The 10,321-nt window shown below is 45.7% G+C and overlaps 1 protein-coding gene and 1 pseudogene across 2 annotated transcripts in view; both read right to left on the bottom strand.

The window, feature by feature from the left end:
- Positions 1–10,321, bottom strand: part of LOC122689686 (zinc finger protein 160-like) — a 125,028-nt gene that overhangs the window by 40,447 nt on the left and 74,260 nt on the right. The window lies entirely within an intron of this gene.
- Positions 1,633–5,622, bottom strand: LOC122692843 (annotated as a pseudogene).

The following is a 10,321-nucleotide window of genomic DNA, read 5'->3' on the forward strand; positions in this document are numbered from 1 at the left end:
TAAACATCTATACATCTCTTTCTCCAACTCTGCTCCCTCTCTGCCTTCTAGTCACACCGCTTCTCTCCCTCTTACACTCCCACTCTGGGGCACTCCAGGTGTCTATCCTTACTTCCTCTTCTCTTCTACTCAGCACCTAGCCCTGTTTCTCTCCTAGGATCAGCCCTGTCAGCCCTCCTACCGCAGGCGCAGGGCCGCTTTCTCCTTGTCTCCAACTCCTGGAGATCCCACGCCTTTGTCCATTTCTCTTTCACCCACCCGCTACTTTAAGGGCTAAATCTATTTCATTTTGCCATCCCTTTACAACTGCCTCAGCCATCCTGGGCGACCCTGTCGGTTCTCTCGTTTTCCACTTCTGAGTTTACCTTTCACTCTCAGTCAACTGCTTCCTCTGATCCCCCTCGCCCTGTATCTACAGAAATGATGAGTAAATGAAACGCCCGCCTATGAAAAGAGCACATGTTCCACCGAGACGGACTCGTGACGGAAAAACACTGGGTGTCACACGTCCAGCCCAGGGCTGAGGAAAACGGACTGACTACGGAGGCCTGCGGGGCAGAACGATAGGCCTGAGGAGACGCGAGGGCAGACAGGCTGGGAGCGAGGGGGTCTAGGGGGCCGGGCGGGCTCTCCAGAATCCCAGGACCGAGGAGAGGACGCGGCTTCTCCCGGAGCCGGGCTGTCGGCGCGACCTCCAGGGGCCGACAGGGTGAGGCGGTGGAGGTGGGCGTGCCCGAATCCACCTCGCGCCCGGGGACTTTACAAGGCACAGGCGTAGGTACTAACGGTTAAGCTTAAAGCAGGAAAATATCCCAAAAGGCGGTGTCTCCCGGGTCGAAGACCGAAAAGCAAACGGCAAGGATAAGCCTCACAGCGATTTCGAATACTCGAACTGCAACGGCGACCTCTCGGTTTATTTGGGGCGGAGGGCGGGGTATTGGGATATTACTTGCGGAGAACCACCCGGACTCTGAAGATGGACATGGCGAGGGCGGGTAGGACGTCGAAGCGCGCGGCACACGTTTACACTAGGAGAAAAAAACTCAATGGCCGACCTGTCACCTTCTCTCTCAGCCTTCCGCTTCCGCAGGAAACCTACGCACGCGCGGATTCCGAGGCGGAGCTTCCGGGTCGGGAGCTGGGCGGATCGCTGCAGGCGAGGGGCACGGCGAGGAGCTTCCAGGTCAGCAGAGCGAGGGCAAGGCGGGGCAAGGGGCAGGGAGGTCCTTACCAGTCCTGTAAGGCCCCATAAATTACAGCCTGATTTTTTTAATCTGTTGCCTTTAACATCTAAATACATAGCATATTCTTCTATAATTACAATATGGAAATGTCTATGAACAAAATAAACTTCTTGTCATACGTTGAGGAAAGAACGGTGGTAGTAGTGAAAGTCGCTCAGTCATGTCCGACTCTGCGAGTCCATGATCTGTACAGTCCGTGGAATTCTCCAGGCCAGAATACTGGAGTGGGTAGTCTTTCCCTTCTGCGTGGGATCTTCCCAAGCCAGGGATCTAACCCAGGTCTCCCGCATTGCAGGCGGGTTCTTTACCAGCTGAGCCACAAGGGAAGCCCCTGTTAGTAAGATTCATCCACTGTTTTACCAACAACATCTAAGCAGCCAGGGTATGGTCAGTGTTTGGGGACAGACTGAAAAGCCTGCAATCCGTGCATACCTTTGATTTCTTCTTTTAGTGCCTGTTGGCTGCTGGACAGTTTTCTTCTCCTTAAATTATTCCGATTTAATTTGAATTTTATACATTCCCCCACAGCCTCCTGGAAATTTTGAGGATTTGGGTCACTTTGCGCTCCCCCTCGGAATGCGAGGAAATCATGCAGTGGGCACAGTGGAGAAGAGGAAGGTGGCGGGCTCCGGGGACCAGAGGCGCTGCTGCGGCGGGGCTCCACGCCGCCACGCTGGCAGAGGCGGCCGGCCTTGCCAGGTCGCTGTGTTACCTCCTTACACTTTCAAGGCAAAAGCTTCTAACTTTGTAGACCAGTTATGTTGGAAACTAGGATATTTCCTCCTAACAAGTAGAAAAGTTTCAATAAAGATTATATTTTCCTTTTTAAAATTTTTTGAAATTATTAAAATATGACAACACATTTACATGAGGCTTTGAAAATAGTTGCAGTTCCACTATATAATTTTTTAAGTAGACAAATTAAGATTTTTAGGTGGAATTTCAATATTAAACTCTCAAAAATTAATCAAATGGACAGGAAAGTAGGATATAGAAGACCTGAAAACAACTGTGAACAAATTCAACATAATTAAGACTTATACAATTTCACACAACAGCAGGATACAAATTTTATTCAAGTTCCCATAGACTATTAACCAGGAGACACTGGAACATGACGTAAAACAAGGTGCAAAAGTTTCATGGCCTAAATAAAGGGTATTGAAATCATACAGGGCCTGTTCTCTTAATACTGTGAAACTATGTGAGAAAGCAATACCAACAGGTATTTGAAAATAACCCACATATTTTCAAGTGCAATAAATAAATAAATAAATGGTTTTGTCAGCAGGTTCTTCCCTGTCCTGCTCCTGGCAATTCAGGGGTTGGGACCCTGGGTCTCCACAAAGTTCCTGTTGGACGGCAATTGAATGCAAAACATTTCCTCCCATTAGAATAATTTAAGCATCTTAAGAAAACAAGAGATTTTTCTGGATTTCTCTCTGTACAGCAAACTAAAATAAGAAATACAACACTATCCCTGGGGAAAACGTTCCACTTTACAGTGGCATCCTGTATAACATTTTTCCTCTTTGTTCCTCATTCACCTGGAAGGGCAAACTCCACATGGCTCAGTTCCAGAGACACAAGGTCAAAACCTACAGTATGAGACTGGAGGAATAAGGTATGTGATATCTTCCGTCAGTACCTTTTGCTTTTTCTATTTCAAATTGACAAATTTTACTAACCATTGCTTTAAAAAGAGCAATTTTCACTAATCAGTTGCTAAGTCGAATCTGACTCTTTACAACTCCATGAGCTGCAGCACGCCAGGCTTCCCTGTCCTTCACTATCTCCCAGGGTTTTCTCAAACTTGTGTTCACTGAGTGGGTAATGCCATCCACCCATCTCATCCTCTGTTGCCCTCTTCTCCTGCCCACAATCTTTCCCAGCATCACGGTCTTTTCCATTGAGTCGGCTCTTTGCATCATGTGGTCAAAAAGAGCAATACATCTTTACAAATTGATGAAAACCGTACTGTTCCTTTAGGACACATTCTAAGCTTCTACTGCTCTCCACACAACAGGCCAATAATTGAGAGACAAGTCGTTGGGGCACGAATAACAACTTTATTCCGAAAGTCAGCAAACCGAAATATGGTGGACTTGTACCCCGAAAATCATCTTACCCGAGTTGGAACTCAGTCCCCTTTTATACTAAAAGAGGAGGGAGTAAAGTCAAGTCAAATTCCTTTGAACCTAAGGAATCAAACAGTTAAGTAACAGAGCATAAAAGTCAAACAATAAGAGTTCCCTGAGCAACCTAAACTAACATCAAGAAATCTGAAGAGCAATCAGTCAGTTCAGTTCAGTTCAGTCGATCAGTCATGTCTGACTCTTTGCAACCTCATGAATCACACCACGCCACGCCTCCCTGTCCTCTACCCAAACCCATGTCCATCCAGTCGGTGATGCCATCCAGGCTTCTCATCCTCTCTTGTCCACTTCTCCTCCTGGCCCCAAGCCCTCCGAGCATTTGGGTCTTTTCCAATGAGTCAACTCTTCGCATGAGGTAGCCAAAGCATTGGACTTGCAGCTTGAGCATCAGTCCTTCAAATGAACACCCAGGACTGATCTCCTTTAGGATGGACTGGTTGGATCTCCTTTCAGTCCAACGAACTCCCAAGAGTCTTCTCCAACACCACAGTTGAAAAGCATCAATTTTTTGGTGCTCAGCTTTCCTCATCGTCCAACACTCACATCTATACATGACTACTGGAAAAACCATAGCCTTGACTAGATGGATCTTTGTTGGCCAAGTAATGTCTCTGAGGTTTCTCATGATGTACTCTGCATATAAGTTACGTAAGCAGGTTGACAATATACAGCCTTGGCATACTTTTCCTATTTGGAACCAGTCTGTTGTTCCATGTCCAGTTCTAACTGTTGCTTCCTGACCTGCATACAGGTTTCTCAAGAGACAGCTCAGATGGTCAGGTATTGGGATCGAATCCAGGTCTCCCTCATTGCAGGCGGGATTCTTTACCAACTGAGCTGTGAGGGAACCCCTCGGGGATTTTAGCAACAGTTATTTTACAGACTGCATAATGATTCTTGCTCTTCCAAAAAACATCACAAAATCCACTGCATGGAGTCAATGCTGTGGGGAACCATCTGGATCCTACCTCCAGGACCAATGCACCGATCCCTCCATGTGGGCTCAGCTCAGGCCTTGATTCTAACACAATGCAGGGTAACAGTCCTCTTCCTAATTCCACTTTCTTCCTTCCTTCTCAGGTGTGATCATGACTTTCCCAATCAACCAACGCATGCAAACTTCAGTCACAGCATCTGTGTCCCAGGGAAACTGAGCTAGGCCACTATGGCATGCCCACCCTTCCAGGCAACCCACAGTTAGCTATGAGCCCACATCCAGGTCCTCCAGTCAAAGCTGAGACCACCCTTGTCAAGAGTTCCACACAACATCACACAACTGTTGCAGGGAAGACCAATTGTGATTCCAAGTTGGAACGGTTTCTTTGCCTTGCTTCTCACTGCTGTGGTTATTGTAATCATCCATAATGGCTGGCCTCAGAGGACCCTACCTCTTGGCCTGACTGTTAAACTAAAGTGCCTTGTTGAGCTCACAGGGAGATACTCTGACCTCCCAACCTGTGAATGGCTGCAGGAAAGAAGAGATGAACACAGAAGGCTGGCTGTCCCTGAGATGTACTGCAAGACGGATGGCCCTTTTGACCTTACTTCCCCACTGCCTCTCCCTCTGGATCCTCCCTTCTGACTTTATTTCCTCACTGCTTCTTTCCCTACTGTCATGAAAGAATCTGGCATCCAGACACCAACAAGTTGGCAATTTGAAATATTAGTTAGCCATCTTCTTGGTTGGCTGGTTTTCAAAATGAAGTCCCATTGTTTGCCTCAAGAAGTCGTCTCCTGGAAGCACTGGCCTCTCTCACAGGCAGCAGAGCGAGCTTGAACTGGGTCACACCACTGTGCTTGCAACATGCCTACACCATTCAGAGGGCTCATCCAGAGGCCGAAACTTGCCTCCTCTCACACCTCTCCTAGACCCCCGATAGCTCCCTCTCCACTTCTCCACATTTTGTCACCGCTTTTCTGTGCTCTGTTGAGCAACAGGGCTAAATAGCAGAGACCACTGGGCCTGCACATCACAGAGAAACACACAAGCCACAAATGCAAAGGCACTGGGCACTCAGTATGGAGACCAAGAAACTGGCCCTCCTGGGAGAACATGCCAGGAACTGGGGATATCCCAAAGTTTTAAAGGTCCTTGAGATTTGGCTCAATTGGACTCAGTTGAGAAGTCATTGAGAAAGGCCCCAATCTCACTGCCACCTGTTGTCCCTGACTGAGCTAATTGGAAGATACCCCAGCTCTTTCGGAAGGGGGGCCTCCTCCATAGCCCCTTAGATTCCAAAGCTTCTGGCCACTCTAACCACAGTAAAATCAGTTATCCCCCACTCTGAGTAGATAAACTGCTGAAAGCAATGCGTTTCCTCAATACAGCCCTCATTCTGAGTCTCCCATTAACATGAAAAACAATCCTCACAGGATTCTATCCTTAAGGTCTTATTATCCAATCAGCCCACAAGTTGCACACCAAGACCTGAGCCTATCAATAACCCTGTCTCTACATCCGACACAGCTCTGTACAACACTCATGTCACTGACTTCACAATTCTAGGACAACCTCCCTTCTCCGATTAATTTTAATTAATGAAGACAACCCAAATCTACTCAACTCTATCAAAGGTCTGTTAGCTAGAAGCATTTTCAACCAATTCTTTATCTCTGACAATATTCCACTAACAACATTCCCACAAATAACCAGGCCTCATTACTTGAAGCTAACTGCTCCTTGTCCACCTGCCCCACATAATCATCTTAGGTTTAGTGTAGCACTGACAGTCAACCTTGAGGCACAAAATCTAAAATTACCCCTCAAATGCCTTCAGATTCTCGGATCTCTTAAGATATTTTCCCACTATATACACCACTTTCCACTGTACTTGTCAGCAGCCCATAAATTAGCATTATCCACACTGGGTCTCACTGACTGGAAAACTACCAACCAAAACTCACTTCTTTAATTCAAATAAAACACTAGTATCAGACCAAAGAGGCTTCCCAGGTGGCTCAGTGGTAAAGAATCCTGCTGCCAATGGAGATGCAAGAGATGGAGGTTTTATCCCTGAGTCAGAAGATCCCCAGGATTAGGAAATGGCATCCCACTCCAGTATTCTTGCCTGGGAAATTCCATGGACACAGGAGCCTGGCGGGCTACACTCCATGGGGTCTCAAAGCCTCGGAAATCTCTGAGCATAGAGACCATTTTATGTTTTTCTCTGATTCTAGAGCTCATACATGTAACCAGCATCACTAAAAATAACCTCCTAAAATGAAGAGTCTCTGTAGTCAATTTATGACCCTGGTCATATAAACCAGAAAAGGACAGTAATACGCCTCCCTAACACTCAAGAAAGAACTCCAGCTCCACCACCAGTTGCAAAGATTAAATTCTCAGCTAGTTCCTGAACAAGTCTTTTGGTATATTTACAAAATTATCAAGTGCCATGCATCAATTATAATGACTTTCCCCCTATAAATTACTATATATTTCTTGGACGATATATGTTTTCCTCAGGAGTTTACACTGAAAGGAAATTAGACCACGGGCCTCTCAAGGCAACAACTGAATTTACTTGAGGAGGAAAGGTTTGGGGATTAGGAAGGTCCGAAGTCACCGGAGACCACAGATACAGAGTAGAGTTAAGCGGAGCTTAACAACACTAAAAAGGATAAAAACAGTACCTCACTATTCCCGGGGAGACCGCACCTACCAAGTCTCGGCTTCAGAAATTGCTGTAAACAAACATCCTTCGAGTGAAGACACCAGAGATTCCCAAGCAGTAGGTTCCAGAGGAAAGGGAGAATGAGGGGCGGAGCCTAGGACACACGCCTCCGTAGGACGCGTGAGGGGCGGGGTCGAGCGGGCCCGGACGGGGGCGCGCGAAAGCTTACCTGCTTGTTCCTCTTTTTGGTTCCAGAGGTGTCTTGTCAGAGTTAAGCAGTACTTGAGAGTCTCTCACGTCTTGTGTTGCAGCATTGATTGCTCATTAGTTTAAGTAACTGTAAACATTTTTAATAAAACCTTAAAATTCTGTGGGATAATCACAATGGAAAGAAAGAAGCTATTGGCGTAACATTTGAAGTCCTGCATATCCGATGACAGAGGATGAGATGGTTGGATGGCATCACCGACACAATGAGTTTGAGTAAACTCTGGGAGTTGGTGATGGACAGGGAGGCCTGGCGAGCTGCAGTCCATGGGGTCACAGAGTCAGACATGACTGAGAGACGGAACCAAACTGTACCTGGAGTCCTGCTGATGAGGCTGAAGTGATTTCAGACGACTGGGAATGAAACCTGGTCTGCTGGCCAGGTTGGGGTTGGGTGGGGGTTGATGTGGGGTGCTGGTGGGGTGGGGATGGAAGTGGGGTGCTAGCTGAACCCAGGAATATTCCTGCAATTAGAATTAATTTAAGCAGTTTAAGTAAACAAGGACTGGCTTTGTGTAGTGATGACAAGCTAGAATGTGAAACACAAAACTCTTAGAAAGGGCTACTTCATACAAACACTTCTGAGAAAAATGTCTTGACATTCCACTTCTCCAAGGATCAAGCTTATTAGTCACTGCAGGGGCCCTGAGTGCACCCTGAGGGGAATGCCGGATTGAGAAAAGCAGGTATCATACTGTGCTTTGGACAGTCTAGTTTTGGGATTTCAGGAAGAGTCTCTTGGGTCCATCGACATCTTCAGCAAGGCCAGATAAGTTTGGGGGAGTCTCTCCTGGTTTTCAGATCTCCCAGTTATTGGTTGATGACCCCAATTTTGTTTGGAAATATATTATACATAGCGCCCACTTAAGAGACACTGAGTAGAACCTCCCTGGTGGTGCAGTGGTAAATAATCTACCTGCAAATGCACAGGACCCGGGTTTGATCCCTGGTGTGGGAGGATGCCACGTGCCTCGCAGCAACTAAGCCCATGCAACGTAAGTACTGAGCCTGTGCTCCAAAGCCTGTGCTCTGCAACAACAGCAGCCCCAGCACTGAGAAGCCTGCACACAAGTAACCAGAAAGTCGCTTCTGCTGCTGCAGCTAGAGAAATTCCACGTGCAGCAAAGAGAGGCTCAGCTCAGTCCATAGAACAGACAGACACTGAGTCCTCTGGACCGACCAAAAGAACCTTCAGAATGCCAGTCTGCAACCATACCCCATTCACGTTTCTGTGGAGAATTCACAGCCCGATTGCTGCAAAAAGACAAAGAAGCCAGCACAATGACGACTCAGCAGAGCCAAAGATAAATTTTAAAGATGATTAAGGGACAAACAGACTGGTTCCAAATAGGAAAAGGAGTACGTCAAGGCTGTATATTGTCACCCTGCTTATTTAACTTATATGCAGAGTACATCATGAGAAACGCTGGGCTGGAAGAAGCACAAGCTGTAATTAAGATTGCCACGAGAAATATCAATAACCTCAGATATGCAGATGACACCACCCTTATGGCAGAAAGTGAAGAGGAACTAAAAAGCCTCTTCATGAAAGTGAAAGGAGAGACTGAAAACGTTGGCTTAAAGCTCAACATTCAGAAAACTAAGATCATGGCATCCAGTCCCATAACTTCATGGGAACTAGATGGGGAAACAGTGGAAACAGTGTCAGACTTTATTTTGGGGGGTTCCAAAATCACTTCAGATGGTGATTGCAGCCATGAAGTTATGACGCTTACTCCAAAAAAAAAAAAGACACTTACTCCTTGGAAGGAAAGTTATGACCAATCTAGATAGCATATTAAAAAGCAGAGACATTACGTTGCCAACAAAGGTCCATCTAGCCAAGGCTATGGATTTTCCAGCGGCCATGTATGGATGTGAGAGTTCGACCGTGAAGAAAGCTGAGCACCGAAGAACTGATGCTTTTCAACTGGGGTGTTGGAGAAGACTTGAGAGTCCCTTGGACTGCAAGATCCAACCAGTCCATCCTAAAGGAGATCAGTCCTGGGTGTTCGTTGGAAGGATTGACGCTGAAGCAGAAACTCCAATACTTTGGCCACCTCATGTGAAGAGTTGACTCATTGGAAAAGACCTTGATGCTGGGAGGGCTTGGGGGTAGGAGAAGGAGACAACAGAGGATAAGATGGCTGGATGGCATCACCGACTTGATAGACATGAGTTTGAGTAAACTCCGGGAGTATTGTGATGGACAGGGAGGCGTGGCGTGGTGTGATTCCTGAGATTGCAGAGAGTCGGCAACGACTGAGCGAGTGAACTAAACTGAACTGAGAGAAAACTTTTACTAAGAAATGTATTCTTCTTTATAAAAGTTTCCGTTCCATGCCTATGATGACAAAGCTTCAAAAACTTATATGAGAAAAACTTGTTTACATCATAATATATAATACTTAAGCCAATATTTCAATGTAATGGAATGTCAAATTTCTATATGATCACTTGACGGTGATTAGGCAATTTACTTCTTGTTGAAAAACTGGAATATATTTTCTCTCATGTCTTTGTTGTCTGTTTCTGAAAGATCTGTCACTTGTGGACAACAAAGCACATTGTCAAATATAAAGTCTTAAGACACTAGAATTTGTTTTCACCAAAATTATCAACGTGGCACTATAAATATTTCTATGTGTACTATCTAACTGAACTCAAGTCTTAAAGGAACTGTCTTTCTTTACATTTACAGGGCACCTACTATGTTCCTTGTTATTGTCTACGTGCATTATAATGTTACAAAAGTCTAAAAATAACCCACAGATTTATGTATTTGTTAGTGGAAGGCAGGAAAGAAATGTAAATTAAATTAGATCTGGGTCATAACATGTGGATAGAAAACGTAACGCTAAGGAAAAACTATTGAAATATACAAAAGAAATAGGATGGCAGTATTTAAGAGATTAGCACTGAAACATATATATTACCATATGTAAAAGAGCCAGTGGGAGTTTAATGTGTGAGGAAGTGCTCTGTGACAATCTGGAGGGATACAGTGACAAGAGAGGTGGGTTCAGGAAGGAAGGGATGT

Source organism: Cervus elaphus, chromosome 4, assembly GCF_910594005.1.
Source record: "Cervus elaphus chromosome 4, mCerEla1.1, whole genome shotgun sequence".
Taxonomy (NCBI): Eukaryota; Metazoa; Chordata; class Mammalia; order Artiodactyla; family Cervidae; genus Cervus; species Cervus elaphus.